The sequence below is a fragment of the Capra hircus genome, chromosome 14 (genome assembly GCF_001704415.2).
Source record: "Capra hircus breed San Clemente chromosome 14, ASM170441v1, whole genome shotgun sequence".
NCBI lineage: Eukaryota > Metazoa > Chordata > Mammalia > Artiodactyla > Bovidae > Capra > Capra hircus.
Genome location: NC_030821.1, coordinates 43,325,073 through 43,346,849, shown reverse-complemented (window position 1 = coordinate 43,346,849; position 21,777 = coordinate 43,325,073). Strand labels below are relative to the sequence as shown.

The 21,777-nt window shown below is 36.1% G+C and overlaps 1 protein-coding gene across 1 annotated transcript in view; it reads left to right on the top strand.

The window, feature by feature from the left end:
* HNF4G (hepatocyte nuclear factor 4 gamma) overlaps positions 1 to 21,777 on the top strand; it is a 137,013-nt gene that overhangs the window by 47,135 nt on the left and 68,101 nt on the right. The window contains exon 2 of the mRNA XM_018058391.1: positions 8,608 to 8,661. The gene's annotated coding sequence lies outside the window, so the exon portion shown is untranslated. The remainder of the gene's footprint in view (positions 1 to 8,607; positions 8,662 to 21,777) is intronic.

The window sequence follows — 21,777 nt, the reverse complement described above, 5'->3', positions numbered from 1 at the left end:
GAATATTACTCTGGCATTAAAAAGATGAAATAATGCCATTTGAAGCAAAACGGATGCACATGGAGAATGTCATGCTGAATGAAGTCAGACAGAGAAGCAGAAATACCATATGATATCCCTTATATGTGGAATCTGAAAAGAAATGACACAAATACACTTTTTTATGAAATAGAAGCAGACTTATAGAGAACAAACTTATGGTTGCTGGGGGGAAGAATAAGGAGAAGGGATATTTAGGGAGTTTGGGATCGACATGTACACTCTGCTATATTTAGAATGAGTAACGAGCAAGGTCCTACCTATATAGGACAGGGAATTCTGCTCAGTGTTAGGTGGCAGCCTGGATGGGAGGGGAGTTTGGGGGAGAATGAATACATGTATGGCTGAGTCCCTTTGTTGTCCACCTGAAAAAACATTGTTAACTGGCTATATTCCAATATAAAATAAAGATTTTTTTAAAAAGAACTCTTATAACTACGTTGGGCCCACCCAGATTATCTAGGATAATCTTATTTAAAGATTCTTCATCATTTCTTCTTCACAAGGGCTTCCCTGGTGGTTCAGATGGTAAAGAATCTCCCTGCAGTGCAGGAGACCTGGGTTCAGTTCCTGGGTTGAAAGATCTTCTGGAGAAGGGAATGGCAAAGCATTCCAGTATTCTTGCCTGGGAAATCCCATTGACAGAGGAGCCTGGCAGGCTGCAGTCCATGGGGTCACAGAGAGTTGGGCACGACTGAGAAACTAACTGAGTTGACTCATTGGAAAAGACTCTGATGCTGGGAATGATTGGGGGCAGGAGGAGAAGGGGATGACAGAGGATGAGATGGCTGGATGGCATCACTGACTTGATGGACGTGAGTCTGAGTGAACTCCGGGAGTTGGTGATGGACAGGGAGGCCTGGCGTGCTGCGATGCATAGGGTTGCAAAGAGTCAGACACGACTGAGAGACTGAACTGAACTGAACTGAGAAACTAACACACATCACATCTGCAGTCACTTTGCCATATAAGGTAATAAAATCATAGCTTCCAGGGATTAGAGTGTCTTCAAAAGGTCATTATCTTACCTACCATGGAAGCTAAAGTAGATATAGATAAATGTACTGCATTATTTTAAAATTAATACTTGATATTATAGCTTAGTAGCCCCAAATAATAATCAGCAAGATTAATGATCACTAAAATGATGATAGTATATAATATGTATATATTATGTACTATGAATATAGTGTATAATATGTATATAATGAAGTGGTTTATTTCAGAAAAATTCCTTCTCCATCATTGACTACCTGTACAACCTGAGACAAATCTCTTAGTACCATTTCTTTGGAATTGTATGGTGGTAAATTATCCCCAAGTTTATCCTTATAACAACTGGTGTGGGGGTGTGTGTTAGTCGCTCAGTCATGTCTGACTCTTTGTGATCCCATGGGCTGTAGCCTGCCAGGTTCCTTTGTTCATGGATTTCTCCAGGCAAGAATACTGGAGTGGGTTGCCATTTCCTTCTCTAGGGGATCTTCCCTACCCGGGGATGGAACCCAGGTCTCCTGCATTGCAAGGAGACTCTTTATCATTTGAGCCACCAGAGAAGCCATTATAACAACTGAAAGCCTATTTAAACAGTTAGCTGGTAGATGGTCTGAAAATAATTTGCTGCTGTTCAATATTCTCTCTCTCTCTCTCTCTCTCTTTCTCTCTCTTTTTTTTTAGTATTGAAGCCTGCTTTGTTTTTTACTATAATGTTAAATTTGGGCATTTTGAATTAATTCATTAACCTGATGATAGCTTTATCTCATCCCATTTTAGGTACTTAGTTTTTTAAGATGAAGTTTTCTTATTGTTTGTTATTGTAAGTGTACAGCTAGTAGTTTCAGGGGAAATGTGTCAGTCTTTTAAAAATGTTTTATTAAGATAAATCACAATCTCATGTTTTAGGAGAGTTATAAGGCAAGTACTGTTTTTGCCTTATCATTTCCTCACTCTAATCATGTTCTCAGAGGTTAATTCCTACCTGTGGATTTTAAGTTGTTTTCTTCTGGACTGCTACTCTGCAATTCTTGATCACATGACCATCAACTTTGAACTGATATTGTTGACTTCTGATGTGAAACTTGAGGATCTGTCTCACTTCGCTTCCCCCACCTTTCTTTGTCCCTCCTCTCAATATCGGACATTTATATTTTTAGTTTTGTTTTTCTATCAATTAATTTATAACTCAAAATAATGTAAGTAAACGTTTATTTCTTTTTTTCCTGACAAATCTATACTGTTCACTTTCTACCCAGCTCTCCACTTCTCCGTCCCCCTCAGGCTAATGTTTTTAGTCAGCTTGACTTTTGTATTGTCAAGGTGTTTACATTTACATTCTTTCTATGACTGTCTTCTTTTTTAAAAAACATATTGATTAAATGTTGGAAATGTGCAAATGTGTAAACAGTGTTGAAAGTGAAAGTTGATCAGTCCTGTCTTTCTGGGTTTCTCTGATAGCTCAATTGGTACACCCCGATTCCATTCTTGGGTGGGGAAGATCTGACTCTTTGCAACCCTGGAATTCTTCAGGCCAGAATTTTGGAGTGGCTAGCCTTTCCCTTCTCCAGGGGATCTTCCCAACCTAGGGATTGAACCCAGGCCTCGTGCGTTGCAGGTGGATTCTTTACCAACTGAGCTATCGGGGAAGCCCTTTAAACAGTGTTGGCACTCCACAAACATTGTGTAACACCAAGTCACAACTAGTGTGCTGTGTTCTTAGAGGCCAGTGCCAGGAAGCCTAGGACACACTTGGAAAAAAGTTCACCATGTCTATGTAGACTCTCCTTTTTGTCTATTTTTTAAGTCCATTGCTTGACATCATTCCAAATTTACATTTGCTTTATATCTGGGCCTTAACTTTTTCCTACAGGTTTATTTTTATCCTGAATTGTGTTTTGTTTTGCTTCCTGCTATAAATTTGCTGTTACCTTATCCTTATTTCATTTTCCCCCTTAAAGTCTCAGAGGTTTTTTTTCCCCCTGAAAATTTCCCATGTGAAGCTCTACATGTTATTCTATCAGTCTCAGAATGCAGTAGCCCAAAATTTCAAAAGGACATGGATGTGGGCCTTTTTTTCACTCATGGCATTCGAATCCCCGTAGGCCTGTTGAATTTTGAAACTTATTGTCTTGTCTTAATCTGGGGATATTTTCTAGTTTTTTCTTTGATGATTTCTTTTTTCCATTTCTTTGTTTTTATTTTCTCATTCTCGTCTCTATTAGTTGGATGTCCTAGATTAGTTTTCATCTCTTGTCTTTCATTTCATCTTTTTATTCCTTTTCCACTTTTAATCTCTGCATAAAAAATATCTTGTTGCTTACTCTTTAGTCTTTAGGTGCATTTTATGTTTTGGTTATTGTATGTTTAATCTTTAAGGTCTCTTTCTAGTTCTGTAATTATTTATACTTTTAAATTTATACTAATTTTTAAACTATAAAAATACCATTTATGCATAAAATCAAATAAGATATTGACTTCAGGACTGTCTTAGCTACTCTTATTCTTTTCAATACTGTATACTTAGAATGAACTTAAAAATACTTAGAATGACCTTTTTGACATTCACAAAAATATCATGCTTGCATTTTCATTGTAAATGCTATAACTTTGTTGATTAATTTGCAAAGAGGTGAAAACCCTGATTTATTGAGTAATCTTACTCATGAACATGACATATGCCTTTATCTGCTGGTATTATCTTCAAACTTTTGGGGTTTTCTGCATGGGATTGTTTCATGTAATATATATCTCAACAGGTATATTATGATTTTACGTGTGTGTTAGTCACTTAGTCATGTCCAAACTACATTTTGGACTGTAGCCCACCAGCCTCCTCCTTCCATAAGATTTTCCAGGCAAGAATTCTAGAGTAGGTTGCCATTCCCTTCTCCAGGGGATCTTCCTGATCCAGGGATTGAATCTAGGTCTCCTACATTGGAAGCAGAGTTTTTACCACAATATTAAGGGGAGAAAAAAAAAAAAAAAAAAAAAAAACCCTTTGTTTTCTTTACTTGGAGGTAAAGGAAAAGCTGTACTAATCAGCTGTTATTACAGTACAAAATCATAAAATGCTCAGTGACTTATTGATGTTTTATATATGTTTACACTCCCGGGGGTGTAAAGTGGCTGATCTAGGCGAGGCTCCCTTGGGTTAAGTCTACACTTCAGGCTTCTGGTTAGGTTTCAGGCCTGGGGTCCAGCCTGAAGGAAAAGTAGAAGAGTGGCATGCTTTCTTTTTGTGGCAGATCATAGGTGCAGGAGAGAGCAAGCCAAGCCATGCCATCAATTAAAGTTTCTGTTACACCATGTCCACTAGCATTCTCTTAGTCAAAGCAATTGCATGGCCAAGTCCAACATGAGTGGGGTGAGGAAGTGTATCTCCCCCACAGTGGGAGGCACTGTAAAATTCAACAGCACAGGGTGTAAGATCCTAGTGTAAGAAACTGAATAATTGGGACAATAATCCAATTTATATCAGGAGGAAAGTATATGAATGGAAATACAAGTATTCTTAATGCATATGCCTTTGTTTGTTTATTTTGCTCTTATCAGAAACTTCACAAGAATTTTTAAAGAGTTTCATTTACAAGATTAAAAGTGTTACTTATTTTCTTTTGTTGTTGTTTAGTCACTAAATAGTGTCCAACTCTTTTGTAAACCCTGTGGACTGTAGCCCGCCAGTGTTCTCGGACCGTGTAATTTTCCAGGCAAGAATACTGGAATGGGTTGCCATTTCCTTATCCAGGGTATCTTTCCAACCCAGAGACTGAACCCATGTCTCCTGCCTTGGCAGGTGGATTCTTTACTGCTGAGCCACCAGGGAAGCCCTTAGTTAGTCACTTAACCTTCAGTTCAGTTCAGTCACTCAGTTGTGTCCCACTCTTTGTGACCCCATGAATTGCAGCACACCAGGCCTCCCTGTCCAGCACCAACTCCTGAAGTTTACCCAAACCCATGTCCATTGAGTCGGTGATGCCATCCGGCCATCTCATCCTCTGTTGTCCCCTTCTCCTCCTGCCCCCAATCCCTCCCAGCATCAGAGTCTTTTCCAATGAGTCAACTCTTCGCATGAGGTGGCCAAAGTACCAGAGTTTCAGCTTTAGCATCATTCCTTCCAAAGAACACCCAGGACCGATCTCCTTCAGAATGGACTGGTTGGATCTCCTTGCAGTCCAAGCGACTCTCAAGAGTCTTCTCCAACACCACAGTTCAAAAGCATCAATTCTTCGGCGCTCAGCTTTCTTCACAGTCCAACTCTCACATCCATACATGACTACTGGAAAAACCACAGCCTTGACTAGACAGACCTTTGTTGGCAAAGTAATGTCTCTGCTTTTTAATATGCTATCTAGGGTGGTTATAACTTTCCTTCTAAGGAGTAAGCGTCTTTTAATTTCATGGCTACAGTCACCATCTGCAGTGATTTTGGAGCCCAAAAAATAAAGTCTGACACTTTTTACACTGTTTCCCCATCTATTTGCCATGAAGTGATGGGACCAGATGCCATGATCTTAGTTTTCTGAATGTTGAGCTTTAAGGTAACTTTTTCACTCTCCTGTTTCACTTTCATCAAGAGGCTTTATAGTTCCTCTTCACTTTCTGCCATAAGGGTGGTGTCATCTGCATATCTGAGGTTATTGATATTTCTCCCAGCAATCTTAAGTAGTGGTGAAAATCAGATGGGAAAGGTCTTCAGACTGTCTCATGAATATAAGATCTGTGTTTCAAACTGTCCAGCCAATATTCTTCAGAGAACTTATCCTCAGTATGCACTGTTATCTCATCAGTTCTTCATTTATATTAATTATGTTGCTCTTTAATTTCCCATCACCAGATCTCTCTGTGATCTTCAAGTTTTGCGTCTTTAGCATCCCTGGTGAACAGATCCTGTTGGTTCCAATTCAGTGTACCTTTCAAATCCCCTCACTCCATTTTTACTCCATTCAAAGTTTTCATCTTTAATCAACGGTTTTTCCTCACAGATGTTTGGTGCCCAAAGCACCTTAAAAAGAATCTGAGAGTGTCCCACATTTGGAGGCCTCAACTGCTAGGACCGTGGCTCTGCATTGACTGACATCTGAAGGTTTCTAGGATAGCATCTGCATGCATACAGCTCTTTAGAATTTGATCTCTTACCTGGGGAACATCCAACTTCCACCTCCTCTCTGCCACTCAGACTATGTGGAATACTGACTTCCAAACCTTCCAAATGATTCTCTCATGTCCTTGACCATTAACTACTGTCTCCTCTACTTAGTAAACCCCAATTCACCTTCCAGAACCAGTTTAGATGTCACTTCTGCCCTCAGGCTTTGCCTGACTCACAGTCACGGGTTTTCTGGGGTTTTCATAGCATTCTACCCAAATATCCATTAAAGAATTTCTTTCTTGGATTCTTTACTTTAGATTATAAACGTATTAAGAAAAAAGACTTTATAAAAATAAAGTGACATATATAATGTAAAGAAGAAAATAAAGTCTATAACAATCACCATTCTCTGCTTAAGAAAATACAGTTAACATTTTGGTACTATGTTTGTTTTTAAAGATTGGTTTACTTAACTATATGGCCTAGGCATTTTTTCAATTATATTCTATTTTAAAAATTAATTTAGCTCTTTTTCTCTTATCCTGAATTGTTCATTCCTCCAAAGAGCACCTATTGTCAGTTTCCACCATATTTCCCATGAACAATGCAATGTCTGACAAGTAGGAAGTATTTGGTTAATAGGTTTCTGAATGTCAAATGAAATGGAAATATATTTCTAAATACAAATAATTCAATGAAATAAAAAAGTGTAACTGTAGTCAGTGATAAATTACAAAGGCAGTAATGTCTTACTAATGTAAGAGCATCATGTTATATGTTAACTATGATGTTTGGAACACTGGAAACTCGGCAAGCCAGTAGGTATGCTGTAATTTTGTGCTAATTGTATTTTCCTGTTTTAACCTTTGGAAGTTGTTTGCTGTAAGGAATCCAGTCACACAAGGCCTTAAATATTGATCAAATAATACTGCAGCTTTAGTACTGGTAGAAGAGACAAGGGGTTAAATTATTCTAGTCCCCTTTTTTTTTTCCTTTTAAAGACATGTAGCGTCTCTGTCTGATCTCCTTATGGTCCTTGTCACAACTGTATGGCTTTTAATCACTCATACATCCAGTGAGTTACTGCACTGCTGGAACCTTAATAATGTTCTAGTTTGTTTGGGCGATCTTCCTGATAAAGTCCTGACAGTCTCTCAGTATAATGGGAAGACAATCAAAATAAAAAATGCTCTAAGAGTTCAGGTAGTAGAGCATGCTATTATTTTTCACATGGTGCGAGGATATTAAAATACTGACTTTCATGCTTTGATTGAGTTTGTGATGAAATCCAAGAAAAATTGAAAATTTGAATTATTCTACTGCCAGTATGGACTGTATATCATAAGAGAAAGCAAGCATAGGTAACCAATTCTTGTATCATAATCTCGAGAATGTCAGATTGTCCCTCTTTATATGAGTTTCTATTGTATGTCTAAGTAATTAATTCATTACATAGCTCTTATATATTTGCAATTACCACATGGAGTTTTACCAACATATAAAATGTCATCTTTAATGTACATTGTATGAATAGTTAATAAAGATGACACATTGATACAGTGATTCAGATTTTTCAAGGTACTTTCCATTAAATTATCTGATTCACTAGCCATCTTAAGTAAGCAGTGGAATTGCTATAATTCTCCACCTGTCCCATCCTTTCTGCTTCCTTCCCTCTTATTTTTCCCTATTTCTGTTTCTTTTAAAGGAGGCAATTTAGTGTATGGAAAGAGCGCAGAATATTAATTCAGCTCTTTCATTCCATCTTTGCTCCCGTTGAATTCAGTTTTAAGCAGATCACTTTCATTCCTCTGAAGCATGAATTCTTAACTGGAAAAATTAGGATAATGCTGAAGTATATTCCTCAAAGTTGTGACGATCCAGTCAGGTGAAATCTAAAGAAAATTTTTAAAAAACTTAAAAAACAAATGTAATATCTGTGTTAGCTTTCTTTAAGGGAAACTTGAAATGATGGAAGAATAGATTTTGGCCTCACTGTTTCTATGTTAGGTACTTGATCACGTTTTCTGACATTTCTGAACTTCATTTTCCTTGTGTGTAAAAGGGGCCTAATAAATCCCTACCTTGTGAAATTGTTGAATAGAAAAAAATGAGGTAGCATTTATGCCAATCCTAACACAGTTCCTGAAACATAGTAGTTCACCCTCTATTAAAACTATTTTCTCTTCTTTCCTCTCTTCCTCCTGCTGTCCCTCTTTTCTTCCTACCTTATTCTTCCTTGAACTATGGACAAGATGAACACATGATTGCAAAATCTTGGGGTTTAGCAAACTGACTTTTCTTTTAAAGCATCAAGACTCTTTTTAAAACAAAATTGTAAACTCTACTTGAGGCAGGAGATGGGGATCCTCTCTTCTGAGCAAAGACCCTTTATTGTCACACTTTGGAATCTCCACTGAGTCCTGAAGATTTTATGCAGTAAAATTTGAAAACTGCTTATGTGACTCCACCCTCTCATTTTACAGATGAGAAAACTGCATTTGAGAGAAGTTGAGTGACTGGCCTGAACTTGCAGACTGGTAAGTGATGAGCTAAGGATTACACTCAATTGTTTTTTGGCCCTTACTGTATTGTTCCCCTTACCTTGTGATGGTCCAGAAGGCAATACTCGTAATTAAGATTCTTCTCTTGAAGGATATCACTGTCTACTTGTGGAGATGGAATTTAGAAATAAAAGATGAGGAAATATAAAGGTGCATGATATAGCTGTGAAATGGTTAGAATAGGTAAATACTTTGTTATCCTTTGAGGGTGGACATGGCAAACTCCCTGAGGTGGGGTGGGGGGGACTTGTTTGCTCATTGTCGTTTTGTTCCCAGTGCACAGAAATGCCTGACTTCCAACTGGGATTACTACTTGTCTTCTTGAGTGGAATGAATGAATGGCTTAATGAAGTATTCAATTGAATCAAATCTAGGAAAAGGGCAAAGATTTAAACAGTGGGCTGCACTTCATTAGTGGGTGATGAAATAAGTTTAATGGATCATGATTTACCTGTGCAAAGTTACAGAGTATCATTATATCCTGAAAATTGTGTAGATTTATGTCATACTGATATAAAATACATGTGTATAATTTTGTGTATACTTGGTCACTACTTAAAATGTATGTCTCACTGTAGGTCATAGTTAAAGATGTTTGAAAGATACTGTCTTACACAGAGGGGATGGTAAAATTTGAGGAAGATACGTGAATGCTTTATAGAATTTTAATGGTTTTGCTAAACAGAAGTGTTAAGAATAGTTAATCATGATAAAGCCTATTTAGGGGAAGAAACATACACCTGGTTCTTTCAGTTCAGTTGCTCAGCTGTGTCTGACTCTTTGCAACCACATGGACTGCAGCACGCCAGGCTTCCCTGTCCATCACCAATCACTGGAGCTTGCTCAGACTCATGTCCATCGAGTCAGTGATGTCATCCAATTATCTCATCCTCTGTCATCCCCTTTTCCTTCTGCCTTCAATCTTCCCCAGGATCAGGGTTTTTTCCACGGAGTCAGTTCTTTGCATCAGGTGGCCAAAGTATTAGAGTTTCAGCTTCAGCTTCAGTCCTTCCAATGAATATTCAGGACTGAGGGCTGATCTCCTTTACGGTTGACTGGTTTGAGCTCCTTGTAGTCCAAGGGACTCTCAAGAGTTTTCTCCAACATGATCAGTTCAAAAGCATCAATTCCTGGATCTTTAGCTATTGAAAAATCATTAAGAATCTTCTGTCCTCCACTGTCTCAACATTAAGAAGATTTAACCAAACTACACATTAGAAAGATTAATCTGTCAGATAAGAATAAATCTAATTGGAATTGGGAAGACCAGATTGAGGATTGTGTAAAAAAGTCAGCACAGGCTAAGGAAATTGTGGCCTTGACTGATGACAACTGTAAAGGAAAAGTTTCTTGCCATGACTAGGGTGGAAAGAGGTTAAAAACGAGTAAGTGGGTGATGATTAAATGGAACCCAAATAGTAAACAATTTCTTAGAACCTCTGCCTGAGGGGAAAAAAAATATTAGGGACAAAAAGGTAGGATAATAGAGTTATAAAGTTTTTTGTTAAAGTAGAGAGGAGATGAAAATCTTTGTGGTTAACTAGGGTGAGTTAACAAAGAAGGCTTCTAGATATAGATTAGAAATGAATCCAAAGAAGAACCAAAATTCTAGTGAAAGAGATTACCTGCAAAGGAAGATAATTCCTTTTTTTTTGAAATCTAATGATTAAGACCAGAAGGGATGGGAGCAGTTATTGCTTGTGCATAAGAGAAACTTGAAGAAAGACAGTCAATAAGCATTGCTTTTTATGAGTTGAAGATTAGCCAGGGAAAACAGTTTAAATCACGATGTGGCATTGGCCTACTAATTTTGTGTTACTAAAAAGAGACACCTTTTAAGTGTGTAAAGATATTTAATTTTCTTTGTAAGAAGCATGTCCTGATTCACCCTCAACTTGTCTTAAACTTTTCTGTTACTTGAGAAATTATAATTATATATACCATGCTGTGTGTCAGTTAGGAAGGTAGAAAGAAGACTGAGTATCATATGAAAATCTTGGATTTCATGTCCTGAAAACCTACTTAAAAGAACTTGATAGTGTTGAAACAAGTTCAGGTGCTAGAAATATAAGGCGTCAAAGTGTGTTCACCTAAGATGAACTTCTTTTTTTCATGTGGATTTATCTGCCATTCAGAGTCAATTCAGAGGTCAAGAATTATACGTTATGATTTAAATAGCATCCATTTAAAAATTATATCCATAAAGTTAAATAAAATCCATAAAAATTAAACTATTTATTTTTAAAAGAAAACTAAACGACAGCCCATTGTTGTTTATGAAAGAAAAGCTGTGATGTATTTATAGATGTCCCATGAACACGTGTGTATGTGAGTTTACACAGTTAAGAGAGAGACCATAAGCATAAGCATGTTTGTGTGTGCATTTGTGTGTGTGTGTGTATATAATGAAACTGTCTCTAGGCATGGTCAGGTACAAAGGTCCATCATTTAAGTCTCAGAACTAAATAAACATGTGAGATTATGATTATTTTATTGAGCTTTCTTATTTTATGACCCACTAATGGCTCATGGATCAGTTATATTGATGAGCACTGGAAACCTACAGCTTCAATGAGGTTTTTTATTTATTCATTTATTGTTTTTATTGTAAAGTGCCAAGAAGGTAATACCCAGTTCCCAGTCTTATTTTTCATTTACAATAAACTGTAGAAATACAATTTTATTGTAGAATAGGAACTAAAATATGTGTTAAGCATATATAGCTGGCGCTTTGTGTGCGACTTTCTAATTTACCTTTAGTTCCTCATGCAAATTTTTCAGCTTCTGAGTTTGAGTATATGTCTTACTATCAACATCAATATTGGGCTTATGGATTTTTTACACTTATTAGGCTGAACTCATCGGCAAAATTAACCTGGTTATGTGTGTTAGGATTTGTGAGAAGATAACGTATTGAAGCATAATTTTTTAAATTTGTCTTTGCTGTTTTATATATACTTCATGTCATAGTTTATCAAGAATTCAGATAGTAGGAATTCCTTTCTGTGTGACCCTCTATGGAAACTTGTAGGCAGCTTGCTCCCCCCAAAAGAGGGCATGACTGGGGCTATACACCCCTGATTATTCTTCCCAAATTTGCCTACCAGTTAAGTCCCTTCACCTCTTTTGCTGGCCTGCGATAAGGAGACAAATTCAGTTGCACAGAAACATAATGGGTGAGGAGTAAGTGACCCCCACCAAAGTATTAATACCTAACACACGTGGCATGTTACAAGTAACATGACTGAGCAACTAACACTTTAACCTTTTTCACCAAAGTATTAATATTTCTAATATTCATGAGCAGATTTAGTTTGAAAACTAAACATAAAAGTTTTTTTTTTAATGTAGTGCTTGATGATTTGACTTATCTATTTCAAAATGAAATTAAAAACTTTGTATTTAGCTATAAAGTTAATTAGCCCCCCTCAAACCTACTGGCTTTATCAACACCTTGTTAGTTTTGCTGATAACACCTGTACTCGGGTTTGTAAGGTAAAACAGAACTGTTTGCCAGGTTAAACTTCAAGAATCTTACAGATTTTGTCATTTTAGATTGTCCTGAAATTGAAAAGGAAGCCACCTGACTTGATATGTGCATATGTTCCCTGAGGTCAAAGCCAGCCATTACATTTTGAAAGGATTTTTAGGTTAATTTTTTGAACCAGGGACTTTCAGTGCTAAAACGTTTGTTAAAATCTGTGGAGAAGAGAGTTACTATTACTATTGTATATTTCTTTATGTATGCACACGTGAATGTTCAGTTGCTCAGCCATGGGCAATTCTTTGCTATTCCATGGACTGTAGCCTGTCAGGCTCCTCTGTCCATGGGATTTCCCAGACAAGAATACCAGAGTGGGTTCCTCCTACAGAGGATCTTCCCGACCCAGTGATAGAACCCACATCTCTTGCATCTCCTGCATTGAGACGCGTTGGCAGGTGGGTTTTTTTATCACTGTGCCACCAGGTGATGCCCTATTGCATTATATATATTTAGAATCAAATCTTTCAAGTCAAGTCTGTTTGTATATGTAAAAATTGAAGGACAGTTAATCCACTTGACTGAATTTGGAAACATAATGCAAATGGAGCAGAAAGGCAATAGATATCCAAGAAAGAAAAAGAATTTTCTGAGTATATAAATGTTCAAAATAAGATCAATATCCAAGTTAAATGAAACCAAACTGAGGGTTCATTATTCCATTAGACCTTGCATTTTGATTTGTATCACCATTTACACTGCTATAAAAATTATTAAAAGATGTTCTGATGGTTCATGAGTTTACATAAATATATATTGAAATTCAAATGATTCTGAGGACAAAGGATGAAAATCTTTTAAGGAATTCATGGATATTAAAGGTCCACTGAGACTTCTCCAGGCATTCTAAGGTTGTGAAACGTGTTGTGGTATGGATTCCAAAATCCAGATCTTACACAGTAGAGTTTCTAACATATATGTTTCTTTCAATGAAGACAATGAAACTCATAGCTAAGCAAGAGCTGGATGCTGAGTCTGGGAATGCAGCAGCTATGAATTCACTCTAAAAATTAAAGAATGTGTCTTATTAGACTCCAGGATTTCCAAATGTGGTGTGGTGATGTGGGAATCCATTTTGGTACCAGATAAATTTAGGTTAGGATCTTAGTGTTGTGAATAGTCTATGTCTTTCCTCAAGTTACTGTACCCTTTTGAGTCTATTTTCTTATTTTTAAAACTGAGGACAATAACCCATCACTGTATAAAATCTGGTTAGGATTAAATGAGAGAAAGGCCTTGCAAAATGCACAGTGCAGAATTATCCCTCAGTGTCTGTTAAGCACAATATTCTCCTCTCAAATGCAACTCTCTAAATTGTCTCTTTCCAAGCTACAACCCCTATTAGGAGATAAGTCCACCTCTTAGATAATATCTCCCAGCTTTTCTCATGAATGAAGGCAAATGATTGTTTTTACCTGAAAGAAATAGAAATGATTGTCCTTGAACAGTCAGCAGATTCATGCACCTAGGAAGCAGGCTACGTTGGATGAAGTTAAGCCTTTTTTTCCCTTGCATATTTCACTGATGATGCAGTTTTCAAATGCAAACTGTATAGAACCAGGGGCTCTGTCTTTAGAAGAGGATGTGTTTTAATAGTCTCTTCTGTGGAGACTGTTCAGCAGTTTCTGATACTTTCTGTCTCTTTTATCCAGATATGTAATTCTGCTGTAACCTAAAGATTTTATTTCAAGAGGTGTCACAAATTCAGAGATTTTCCCCCTCTAAGAAAGCAAGAAGGGAGAAAAACAACATTGTATGGTGGTTTAAGCATTTCTTTAAGATTTTTTTTTAAAATCTACATTCTTTACAGTTTTATAATTCATGTAGACTGTCTGGATGTTCTAAACATCCAGAAAGAAGAACCTTTGAAAGAAGAACATGTATGAATTTTTCATTGTTTATAGTTTCAGACTAATAGTAATAACTCACACTGTTTTAACGATGTCAGGCGCCACACTAAGCAGTTCACATGTGTTAACATATTTACTGCTAAGTTATATTTGGATGTTGTTCCTTTTGTATGCAGGGGGAGATAGAGGTGAAAAGAATTTGGGTATATTTCCCTGAGGTCATGCAAGTGGTGGAACCAGAATTTGAACTTAAGGAGATTGTTTAGAGCTGTACATTAATTGACCCCACAGTAAACAATAGAGATAAGGTCGGTCTAAAAAAATAATACCAGCCAAGGCTCCATCACTTGTTTTTAATGACTTATATATGTGTATGTTTTGTGTAAAGAAATAGTTGTACGTGTATGAGTACTTTTTTGTTGAATGAATATTTTGATTCAGAAACTGGATAACAAAAGAAAATGTGACAAATAGTCTATATTTGTTTAACTATCATGGATGCAAATGTAAAAGAACATATTGTAATAAACTGAAAAACATTAAAAATACTCTTTTCAATTCCTAATATTCTTTTTAGGTTTGTGTGTGTGCGTGTGTGTGTGTGTGTGTGTGCTTAGATAAGAGTTTTATTTTTGCAAAAATACTGTGGAATTTGAAAATAGTGTAATTTCTAGCGAATGCATGCTTAATTGCCTTGTTGTTCAATCACTCAGTCCTGTCTGACTCTTTGCAACCCCGTGGACTGCAGCACAGCAGGCTTCTCTGTCCATCACCAACTCCCGGAGCTTGCTCAAACTCATGTCCATTAATTTGATGATGCCATCCAACCATCTCATCCTCTGTCTCCCCCTTCTCTTCCCCGTCCTTAATCTTTCCCAGCATCAGGGTCTTTTGTCATGAGTTGTCTCTTATCAGGTGGCCACAGTGTTGGAGCTTCAGCTTCAGCATCAATCCTTCCAATGAATATTCAGGGTTGTTTTCCTTGAGGATTGACTGGTTTGATCTCCTTGCTGTCCATTGATCTACGTAATATATAAGGGAATGTTTACTTTATTAATCTAAATAGTAAAAAGTGATTTCCACAATTAATGACAACACAATGCTTTCCTAGGTTAATTGATAAGTGTCAAATATGTATAGTGAAATTAAATTTAAGTTTGGGGAAAAGAATCTCCACTTCTTTGAGCACAGCACTACATTTTGATTACTCAGCTGTGCAACCATGATGGAGCCTCCTAGAATGAATGTTGAAAGTTTCAAACAGCAAAACAGGCCAAATCCTGCAGCGTGACTGTACTTTGAAAGCAAGTATAGGTCTAATATCTGATTTTCACTTTTATATTAAAAAATCATTTTCAGCAATCAAATCAAGAGTGGGTTACAAAGGTAGATTTAAAATAAAACAAAATTCAGGTAGATGTAAAAATTGTCCATCATTATTATTTTTTTATGTTAAAGTATGATATTTGAATAATATTTTACCTTATTTTTCCTGAACTCTGCTGGAAAACATAGCTGAGGTAATTCATTGAGTTATACACATCACTGCAAAGTAAGTTAAAGACTCTTGTTCTCAAAACCTCGTAATGAGCTTGAGTGAGTTACTTCGTTTCTCTGGATCTCCTTTCTCATGGGGGAATGGAATTAGGCTGTTGATTTTCCATGTTCTGCCAAGTCCTACAGATCAGGAGTGCTTTAGTCTCCTAAAGTCTCCTAAAAACTATATTTTACCTATGGTTACGTGCTTGAAATTAGCTTGGAAAATACTTCCAGAAGGTAAAAATTTGAAAAGCCCTTGGACTAGACTACATCTGGAATTCCTCCCACCTGTAACATTTTTATGTTTCATTTGTTTCAATTCCTCTGCTAGAATCAAACACACAGATCACCACTGCCTTGCATTCCAGGCTTTTGCAGAGGGAATGCCCATCTGCCCACTTTCCACAGTCACAATTCCGCTTTCTTCAAGGTCCAACTCTATGGATGTCTCTGTGATAGCCAGAAAAAGCTCTCCCTTGGAATTTCAATAACAGTATGTTAGCATGGTTATTGAGGTATATACCTGTTCTTCATTTATCATGATTTTTATATATTTGAAGAGTTGCCATCTCTAATTCTGATAGGGACTAGCTGGAGTAGGGGGGTGGGTAGAAGCTAATGACACAATCAGAGAGCACCTCTGGAGAGCACATGTGTCCTTATGGGAGCATAGCCTTATGGCTCAGCAGGTAAAGAATCCGTCTGCAGGGCTGGAGACACAGGAGATGTGGGTCGATCCCTGAGTTGGGAAGATGCCCTGGAGAGGGAAGTGGCAACCCGCTCCAGCGTTCCTGCCTGAAAAATCCCATGGAGAGGAGCCTGCTGAGCTACAGTCCATGAAGTGGCAAAAGAGTCGGACATGACTGAGAGACTAAACACACACACACAACACACAGCCTGAATGGGATTTCCTGGACACTGTCCACAGGGAAATTTAAGCTCAGTATTATTTATGTTTTGATAAAAAATTGTACATCTGAATTTTTCATGAAAATTTTAACTTTTGGAAACATCCAAAAATAGAAACCAAAAAGTGCCAGAACAACAAAAAGTATGTGCTATCCACTTTCTATGCCTCTGAATCGCACACATACTCATGTTTTCATCGCCTAACATGAACCCAGTAGTTTACTTGCACCTTTGTTCATGTAATTTTTGAATAAAATCACTAAATCTTTGAGTAAAATTTAGTGAATCTTGTTGGACATGTTCAGATAGCCTTTTTATATAGACTTGACTAACAATATGATATTGATTAAAAACTAGAACAAAGAGCAAACTCTCAAAGAGCAATGTGACAATATTTTCAAGATGATCAAATTGTAAGTGGGTACCTTCAAAGGTAAAATCTTAACCTCAGAATTCCCTACCTGATGCTCTGCAATGTGGTGTAAATGCCTTCCAGAACAAGAAGGAGATTACGGGACATTTCACAGTTGTACTATAGTTATTAAAGAGCAGACAAATTAGCCACTTGCCTAGAAGAAATCAAAAGTCTCACCTGGAAATTTGGGAGGTTTTTAAACTGACCTTCTTGTGTTAATCTTGAAAGAGGTAATATATATTAGAGCTGTTTTCTTTTTTGCTGCTTTTTCCGAGCACCTTATATGCTTGCTAAATACATGAGAATGCTGGTAAGTTTTTATTCTTTTAGATATTGCTGTGTTAGTGATTATTTTCTGTTTCCCATCAAAAACGTTTCAATTTTAAACTATACAGTTTGAAACACTCATATTTTAATTCTCTCTGCAAGAGCGACAATGTTTCTAGTAGATTTAGATCATCGTTTTATTATTGTTTCCTGTTTAAAGTTATTCCCAATTGATTTTTCATATTCTAGTTATAATTTTAATCTGATTACTTTTTCTGTTTTTGACTAAGTAGCAGAGTGTTCAGTAATGACTGGGCATTCAGGAGGGATGACAGAACGCTTCTGACTCAATGACATTTGAACCAAACAGGCACAGGCTATTATAACCCAAAATTTGAAATGATATGTTATGATAAAATGATAACATTTCAATTGTTTATCATGTTAACCTTTTACTAAAGTAAGTATGAAATTGGCTGTGTTTCTAAACATAGTATGTTAATTGATTAAAATATTTATTCCTTTATTTCAATTAGAACAGATACAAATTTCCCTAATTCTGTCTTAAGTCAAGACAAGTTCATTTTCTCTTTCCGACACAAATGTAATTCTTGAAGTGGTTTTGATGGCTCAGAGCTCAGCACCTTTCCTTTGAACAGTCTTGTTAACAAAATAAGCAGAGGTGTTCTCTTGTTAAAATATCCACCTCTTTTGCCCAGGGAAATTCTGGCTGGTGCAAGGCCCCTTCCTGCTCAGACACTTTCAGTTCAACCATTTCCTTCCTCAGCTTTTGTTACACTGCCCCCTGCATCTCACCAAGTGGCCTCACAGTCTAAATTGTTCAGGTCACTCATCTTTCATTCTCTCTGAAAAGCACGTAGTCTGCAGCTTTTCACTAAAGTTCAATATCATTGATGCAAAGCTGGGTTTATCAACGATAGATCTACTTTCTTTAAAACTAAGGAAAGTAATTATATTTAAATAGAAAGCAGGTGATATTTTAAAAACTAAGTATAGAGCAGATATTTGCGTTAAAATTTTATCTTAATGACATCTATTGCAGGATTAAACAGTCGAAGATCTTAATAAGTATTATTAGTCATAGTTGCTTAGAATGATTATTTCTGTGTTAATATACTTGGCCGATAATAATTAACAACACTGATGAACAGAATAACTAACCTCTTAGTACACTTTTCTATACAGATGACACTTTCATATGAAATACCTCAATGGAGTATCATACCCTATTAATATTATTGTTATACAGATATTATTAAAGACTCAAAACTAAAGTTAACAAAGTTAAGGAAACCAAGTGAATGGCTGCTTTTCAAAATGTGAATGTTTACTCTTTAAAGAAATTAAATTTTGGCAAAATTGACAACATTTTCCCTTTGACCTGATATGTCATTGTTAGAAAATAATCTGAAGTAAATATGAGCTTTTGGCTTAGCATTTCTTTAAAAAATACAAGGAACTTAAATCAGATGATTAATAGGAAAATAGTTAAGTTTATTATCTTCATGATGAGCATTAAACAACTATTACAAATCATTTTTTCTAATAACATAGAGAATGTTCACAGGTTAATAATGTGAATAAAAGCAAGATATACAAAGGCATAATATGTATGACTGTAATTATAGAAACATATCTCTGAATCCCAAACCTGAATTCTCCACTGCACAAAGCTTCTATCCATCTCAGGGCCCTCTGAATTGTCGTGATTCATCTCTTTGCTTGATCACTGTTCCTTCAGGTTCTGGATTAAATGTTATTTTCTCAGGAAAGCATTTGCTGATGCTCAGAGTCACTTCAGACCAGATATGTACCCCAGTTATATCTTCTCCTAACACTTTAATGCTTATTATGGTGACAATCACTTTGTAGAATCTTTTGAATGTCTTCCTTAATAGACTAGAAGCTTCATTTGAGCAGGAACTGCATCAGCCTTGTTTCTCAATGCCTAGCATAGTGACTGGGACATAGTATGAACTCAGCAGATATTTGTTGAAGAAATGAGTGAATGAATGAATGAATGAAAGCAAGGTACAGTGCTAAGGAATGTTTACATAATCCCTTTAAGATTCTTCACAAAACTTATGAAGTGACGGCCATCTCTATCACATTTTATGAATAAGGAAACTAAATCTTAGAGAAATTGTCCAAAGTTGTATAGCAAGTCAGTGAACAGCTCAAATTAAAAACTGATGTCTTGGAATATAGTCCCCACGCTCTTAGACACAGATGATGAAAATGTTGCCCTTAATATAACTAATAAGTCTACTATATATTGTTGAACAGTATTAAATGTTCGTACTTGTAAGTCAAAGATAGTGAAATATCACCAACTTTATATTAATTTATTAATAATAATGAATTTACAAGCATTTTGAAAAATATATAAAAATAAATATAGCATTAGAACTGCAGAAGTTTTTGTTTTGCAGTCTTACATTTTTCAGATTTTCTACACTGTTTTTATCATAGTCTGTAAAAAGGAAAGCATTTCTTAAAATCCACTCACCCCTGAATGGTGGAGATAGTTCTCAAGTCAAGATCTTTTGACATCCAATCCCAAAGAGTTTTCATTGGATAAATAGACCGTGAAAGAGAAGGATCAGAGTTCTCTGCACTGCAGAATTATAACCATCTTGTGAATTGGCATATAATTAGCAATTGATTAACTTTTCCAGATAATTTAATCCAAAGTCAAATCTCTAAAATGCTGTTTTAAAATTTTAATTGGAAACTCTTTGTAAAAATCTGTGACTGCAAAACAGGAAGCCACGTTAGGTCTATATCATAGAACTATTTAGGTTTTGAGCTGGTTGGGGATATTTCTTTCTATATATGTCTTTCACTCTTTCTATTGTTTTCTATCACAGATACTGCCAGCTATCAAATTTATAGCATCCATTTTTAAAGATACATGTTTTATTTCTTACCAATGTTAGTATTTAAGATAAACTTGGTTTTCAAAAGTGAATTATTTTTCCTGAAATTCACCAAGGTAACACTTATCTCTGTAGTTTTCATCGTACGTTTTGAAAAAAATTCTCTTCTGATTGCTCCCTTGATTATCCCTGCCTTTGAAGTTGGTACAAATGAGCCAGGATTCTGAATAACACGAGGCTCAGACAACATAGTTTATTAGATACTTTTGATAGAACAGTGTCAAATACCTTGGGATGAAATTTTTTTAAAGAAAACTTTTAATTTTTTTTATTATAGTTGATTTATAATGTTGTGCTGATTTCTGTTGAAAAGCAAAGTGACTCAGTTATACACATATATACATTGTTTTTTGTTTGGTTTATCCCAGGAGCTTGGATAGGGTTCCCTGTGTTATACAGTAGGAACTTGTTAATTATCTATTCTAAATGTAATATTAATAGGTTGCATCTACTAATCCCAAACTCCCAGTCCATCCCTCTCCATCTGCCTCCCCCGCCCCTCCCCCCATCCCTTGATAATCACAAGTCAATTCTCTAGGTCTGTTTTTAGATACGTTCATTTGTGCCATCTTTTGGTTTCCACATGTAAGTGGTATCATATGGAATTTTTCTTTCTGACTTACTTCACTTAGTATGATAATCTCTAGTTGCATCTATGTTTCTGCAAATGACATTATTTCTTTCTTTATATGGCTTAGTAGTATTCCATTATATTTATGTACCGCATCTTCTTTATTGGGATACAACATTTGATAGGCATAGAATTAAGTCATGCTGCCTACACGTAGATTCTAAGGGTTGTCACAGCTATCTCCTCATACATCTGCTCCAGCTGCCCATCATGCCTTAGATCAAAAGCATCAGATATGACACAAAGTGATTATACAGGACCTATTTCTTTCATGGCTTATTGCCAATCTTATGAATAAACGAATGAATGGACAGCCTCTATTTTAACTGGATTCCTAATCTCTGGCTGTTGTTTCTTCACATTGGACTTCTTGGCCTTGATGTTACAAATGAATCTGATGATCCTTTTTTTTTTGGATATTCTCTCTAGGACAAGCCTTTGCTCCATTATTTCTCCTAAAATTCTCTATATGTCATTAAGTGTAACTTCCATTGACCCTTTTGCAAAGACTCCAACATGCTTTTTCCCTGAGCCTTGACAATACATATTATATTTTAATAACTAGATTTGAATAACCTACTTTGGCCATCTTTTTGTCCCTCACTGATCATATGTATATTGCACTTTTGTTAAGTATAGAGTAGAACTAAGCCTTGAGATGGAAGATAAAATACATGAAAATAGTCATCCTTGTCTAATAGCATTTTTACTTTAGTTAAATTAGTGATAATTTACTGTGGTTCATTTGCAGAATGAACCATACAGCTTATCTATACCGCTGTGACTAGAACCTGACCCAAGTCAAGCAAACAACAAACAAAACTTTAAAAACCTTTTGTGGCTTAAAATTTTAAAGTTGATTTTGAAAATTCACTCTCTGAAAGTGAATTCAAAAGTGAGTAATTTCATAATCCCACTTAACATCTCAACAATTTAATAAATGGAAAAACCTGATATCCCATTTGTTTTGTTTACTCATT